Source organism: Notolabrus celidotus, chromosome 5 (assembly GCF_009762535.1).
Source record: "Notolabrus celidotus isolate fNotCel1 chromosome 5, fNotCel1.pri, whole genome shotgun sequence".
In the NCBI taxonomy this organism is placed as follows: domain Eukaryota; kingdom Metazoa; phylum Chordata; class Actinopteri; order Labriformes; family Labridae; genus Notolabrus; species Notolabrus celidotus.
The window spans coordinates 31,107,935-31,114,118 of record NC_048276.1 but is presented as its reverse complement, the minus strand read 5'-3'; the positions used below and the strand labels follow the sequence as shown (position 1 = coordinate 31,114,118).

The 6,184-nt window shown below is 41.6% G+C and overlaps 1 long non-coding RNA gene across 1 annotated transcript; it reads right to left on the bottom strand.

Moving 5' to 3' along the window:
* Positions 1-1,617: 1,617 nt before the first annotated feature.
* On the bottom strand, positions 1,618-5,543 carry LOC117813054. The gene is made up of 3 exons (XR_004631312.1): positions 5,121-5,543; positions 1,969-2,003; positions 1,618-1,824 (listed from the first exon to the last, which is right to left on the bottom strand). It is a non-coding gene; the product is annotated as an uncharacterized LOC117813054 (long non-coding RNA).
* Between the last annotated feature and the right edge of the window lie 641 nt (positions 5,544-6,184).

Genomic DNA, 6,184 nt, shown 5'->3' with positions numbered 1-6,184 from the left:
TTTCTTCTACTGTACACCTTGTGGAAGAGTCACTGCATTTTCTGCAGGTGCGTTTTAAGTTACCATACCGGGAGTCAGCTGTGGCTCTGTTTAGCTTGCACAGGAAGAACCAATCATGATAGAGAATGTGGGAATGTATGAATCCACTACTGAGTATGAGTGCTCCGTTCGATCTGTTATGCAGAATGCTGAGCCAGGTATCGCTGGATTTCTGATTTCAGAAAGCGGAAGAAAACAACAGCCAAGCTGAGAGCGAAACTGCTTCTTCAGCATCACTTATGATTTCAAAAGTTACGTGGGTGGTTTATATTGAATTGAATAACTGTCACAGACAAGATTACAAGATTCACCAGCGTTATTATCCCATAGATTCACCGTGAATGTAATGGACTGTTGAACATCTGATACAACTTCAACAACGTGGGTGGCAGTAATGCACATGAAAACCGAGTAGCGCTGTGCATTGTTGGAAACAGTACCTAAGGGAGACTGGTCCGCTTTACACTTAGACATTTTCAAGAATCAGTGCGACACCCGGGTAGTTTTGGCATACTGCAGATTTTGCTCTTGTTCACATGTTGCATACTACACTATACTGAATTTTGGCCAAATCAGTACATACAGGTAGTGTAGTAGCCATTTACCCATTTGACCGGTAACATTGCATGTGAGTTATTGAGGTTAAAATTTTTGGCAGATTGCCAAGGAAAGCTCCATTTTTGACCCTCTGACACAGCCACAATTTTTGACGAAGAAAATTCCATTAGATAAATGTTCATCTCCAATGTGTCTACAATAGAATGTGCATTGTTTGTTGAGTTGATCAGACAAAAAACCCTTGGACATGTGATTTTCTGTTGCCAGTAGCGGGCACTATAAGATATAGCTGAATATTTGCACGTAGATTTGTGTACTTTTTGCACAGAACCAAAAGAATAAAGAAATAATTTTTCACAAGGCCTGATGAGTGTGTCAAGTTTGGTGAGTTATCAGGCATGTAGACGGCTCCAAAAAGGCAATTTATTTCAATAGGTAGAAAGAAAGAAAGAAAGAAAGAAAGAAAGAATAATTAATTAAAAATCCTAAGGGATCCATTGGGGCCTACGCCGGCCTTGTCGGTGCTCGGGCCCTAATAAAACAATACTAACATACATGATGCATTCTGCATATCTAACGCTGGTGACTCAACAGAGACAAAGAGGTGTAACCCCCTTCCCCACACACCTCACCGCTGCACCGCGCCACTTTCCTCCACTTCCTTCTCGTTCATCTCTAAAGTGAACACTCACTGCACGACAGGGACTCTTCGTAGGACCCAGGGGTGGAGGGAGCTCTCTGAACTCACATCTAACAAAAGTACATTTGAAATATTGGTAGACGTGATGCCTTTACCATAATGTAAATGCGAACAAGAGCTCAACTTAGTTTTGCACCTGCCTATACAATGTGTAGGCGAATGCATTTTCACTACATCTGTTTATTCTCAACATCTCATGTAAGCAGTTTACTTTAAAATGTTTACACTAAATGCCTGGAACCATATCCTTGTGCAGTTTGTATTGAAATGCAGAATAAACAACAATATTTGTGTGGTCTTTGTGGAGATTTAAAAAAGTGTAAGTCATTTCAAATAAGTCCTGTAGTCTTGATTTTTTCATTAAAAACAAAGTTTAATCACAGATGTTGTAAAATGAAAGTGGTGTCCCAGAAAACATGAAAACAGAACACATGGGAGGCCGAGCATATTGTGATGAGTGATGGTTGCAGCAGTCTGCAGGGACAGTATTCCTTGTAGTGGAATGACATTGCTTTATCATGTCCTCCCTGCAGAGAGATTTAAATATGACTGTTTCATAGAAAATCAATTCCAGGTGGGGGAGGATTTGTTAATGCATGAAATAATGCTGCATAAATATATAAACTCATTCTTAAATCATCAATCATTGAATAGAAAAAAATGTTTCTCACCTTGCAGCTCTCGTGTCGCCGCCTCTAAACCTGTTCTGTAAATCACACACAGAAAAGAAATTAGTAATTCTAACTCTTTCTGCATGTGCACACAGCGATTATAGGGTTCTGGTCGAGGTGCATTGCAAGTGTACGAGTGGAGCACTTCTTCATCATGTGAGCTGCAGAGGCTTAAGCCTTTCAACTGAACTTTGCTCATCATAATCTAATAACTGTAATTTCTAAAACCCTTCCCAGATTTACTTTGCTCCAGTGCAAGTGTGTAATTGGAAAGAAAACTCTGGCTTTGCATTCAAATGAGCTGCTTTAGGAGGAGAATCACTGTGAAGCTCTGTAGTTAGTGGAGTGCTGCGTGTGTATGTGAGAGTGTATACGTCTTGCAATATTAGCAGTATCCATGCTTGAATTATCCAGTGACAGCGTTTCCAGTTTTTGAATGAGCACTCATTAAGAAGTGTGTTGGTTTGGTTTCAGCTATCTCCTGAGGAAACTGGGAGGCTCCTCAGCTGCCAGGTGCTCCACACTCAGATTACCAGTTGTTGCTGTTCAGGATTTATACAGACTCTGCCTACACTACTGACCCTCTCACTGTCCCATTGCTCTGTACTCCACATTTATTGTATTTATCACAATCCCTCTCCTCTAATTTGTAATTAGTGTGTGATGGCCTTGGCACTGGCTCTGGTTTTTATCTGTTTATGATAACACCACAGTCACCAAAATTAACTGTATCCATGTTGGGTGTGCAGACTTCACTGTGGCTACATGAGACAAACCAACTACAAGAGATACCTGTAGTTTTAAATAGTTCTACCAGTGCTCAAGTAACACAAAGTCAGACATTAAACAGATACATGGATAACTAAGATTTTCTGAGGACCACTGACTACAGATTACAACTGCTGTGGCCTCTGCTGTTTTCAGAATTTTGAGACGTTCTGCGTTCAGCACACAATGGTTGAAAACAGCCCTCCTCAAGGCCAAATTCCACCAGATCCGTGTCTGGTCCGTCTCCGATCCGTCACGGCACCAGATCTGATAGGTTCCTATTCTAGTCAATTTGTTAACCCCCACTGGATCCGCTCGGTTGCGTTCCGGCTGTGTCTCTGATCTGGCAGGTCTGACCGCAACGGATCAGATATGCAAGACTTCTATTTTTGCCGGACGCATCAATTCAGCACAGAACAGATGGAGCGGAACAGTAAGTCGGGCACCAAAACAAAATAAAAACCTGGTTAATTCTCAGAATAAAACACTGTGTTATTGTTTGATCGTTTTTAACTTAACTATGACAAAAAAATGTCATTTAGAGTGGAGGCAGGCCTGGAGTCCACAGGTCAGAGGTTTTCAGAGGCTGAGAAAGACAACATGGATGAGGAGAGGAGGAGGAGAATCCTTGATTCAGTGATTGCCATGGGAAAACCTTGATCACATGACTCCAGCTGTCCGGCGTCCTGCTCCGTGCTGCGTTCCGAAAATGCAACCGGGGGGTGTTGGCGGACAAGAGAGCACTGAGCCGGACCGCAGCGGATCGGAGACGGACACGGATCTGGTGGAAGTCCTGTGTCAGAAGAACCTGCAGGGGGACCAGTCAGTGCTAAAGGTAATCCCTACAGCCAAATGCATGCAAATAAAGCATGCCAACTAAAAGAGCTTCTTTTTTAGCAAACAGACTGAGTTATTTAATCAGAAAGTATTGCAATATTGGAAAAATGTCCCCAGATAAACCTACAGGTAAGATGGTTTCACTGTAATCATTGCTCAAAGATCATTCGACTTTGTCTCTTGATCAATTGTTCTTAAACCACAGGATTATATGCTCTTAATGAGCTGATAAAAGCCACGTTCTCCTAAGTTCGAGGCTCCTGCCAGTTTTCTCTTTTAAGCATAGGAGAACACTTTGCCAGTGCTCATATAAAGGTATGAGACTGCAGGGCCGTGCATGCACAGAAATCAAACAGGATTGAACAGAGTCACAAGTAGACATCAGAGATGCACAAATTAAATCATGAACCACTTGCAGACTGGACTCAGAGTAAACTAAAATACTTTATTTGTGCTGAAATGGAGGGTGAGCTGCTGGAAGTGAAACACAGACGAGCAGATGTATTATATTTAGGAGCAGCAGTAGTGGATTTAAAATAAAGACCACAAACAGAGGTATATGACTCATTCAGAGGAGGCTGTCATCAGAAAAGGATGAACAACAGATAAAGTGAAATACATAAAAGCTTGATCTGAAATCTGGGAGACAGATCAGAGACGTAGAACATAATTGGGATTTGAGATATTATTCAGCTGCCGCTGTGAAACGAGTGATGAGACAGATTGTCATTAAACAGCTGTGAGTAAAGGTAAGTTTGGTATTGCTGTGAATACGTGTTTTTTTTTCTCCAATATTTTTTACTGAAATTGTAGCCTCAACATGTCAAATGTAAGCTTATAAGACAGGACCCAAAAGCAGGACTTGGGGATAAAATGTGTTCCCCATCTTTTTCTTGCTATATCCCCTCTCCTGTTGTATTCAAGTTAAGTGTTCCCTTTCTTCTGTAACACTCCATCTCATACTTGTCAGTTAGTTGTCCAGCCGTTTTACTCATGTTTGCCCTCAGGGTTCTAGACCAGAGTTTGTACTTTGACTCAGGTCAAGGAGAGACTGCCTTCTTCTGTGCCAACCTTGGAATGTTAATGAAATTACAGCACATAAGTGGATTTTAAGAACAAATTTCTTCTGAAGAACAAAGTGTCTAAGGCCAAATAAGCGTGCAACACCTAACAGAACAGAACCTAACTGATCCTGCTGGTGGTCGAAATTAACTTATGTTCTACAGGAAAGAGGTCTGGTGGCTCTGCATGCAGGGACAGGCTCTTAATTGTGTCTAAAATAGCATGTAACCTAAAATAAGACATTTCTCTCAGTGGGGATTCTCTCTGTGTTGTTTAATATGAAAAAACTAATCTGAGCCTCTAAGTTGGAAAAAGTGTTCCCCACTCACTGTGGTATTAAAATCTTCCAACAGCCAGACAGAGGTGTCAAACAGTTGAAGGAATCGTCTCTCTTCTGCCTCAACACAAGCTTTCTACAAGCCCAAAAGAATGTTCTAAACGCATGAAACATTGATTAATACAATGAGTTCTCTTAAATCACTCACACGCTCCTCAACAGATGTGTTCCTTCGAGAAGTTCTTGCATGATGCCAAGCGTCTTTGAATAATTTTCAAGCTCCAGATGGTCATGAAAGTTGCTCTACAAATAAATAACAATATCAACTCCAAACTCCAGACAGAAAAAAAACAAATAGCAGCAGCACTCAGAGCCAGAAAGCGACGATTCATTCCAGTGAGTCCCTGCAATTTCTTCCGTGTCGCTTTAATGGCCCTTCAAGAGGCTGACCAGCTTTGTGCCGAACGCCAATTTCACCCTGTCTGCTTCCTAATGTCGCCTTCTAACTTTACACACATTCACGCCATCACTTATATTCACATTTATCAGAGTCACACACACAGACGCAGACATAACCACGGATACATTTGAAGAATTGTTCGAGGTGCTGTGACTTTTAAATGAGACACGCAAACACTCACACACACACACGCACACACACACACACACACACACGCACACACACACACACACACACACACAAGGCTCCTGTAGGCTTTGTCTGAATCCTCATTATTTGCACCAGCCATGCACTTTCCTTCAAGGCTTTTAGAGATCATATGCAGCCTTTAATGACGGTGTCGATGTTTCTGTTTTTTGTGGACTTTGTTAGCCAACAGTTCAAAGAATTCACTTTAGCAGGAGAGGAATAAAAAACACTTAGGAGATGGCTCAACCAAGGCTGCTTTCTTTCTGATCTTCATAATCACAATGGCTATAAGATAACACCTTAATTATTTTCTACATGGTATTAAAATAAATAGCTGCTTACTTATGGGCTTACATGCTGCTTTATGGCCCCTCAGGCTCATTAGTAGATGAAGCACTTGACTGCTGCTGTTTTTTTCCCCCTTCTTCTTTTGAACATGGCAGTGTTTCAGGTTTCACTAGGGCTTGATTGTGTTGCTTGTTAGTTTGTTTTGAAGTCAGGGTTGATGGACGATCTATTCCGTCTCTCACTGGGTCTCTGACATCCTCCACTGACCAAAGACCGGGATAACAAGACTCTGGAGGAGAGCAAGATGGACAGACAAGAAGAAAAAGAGACACGGT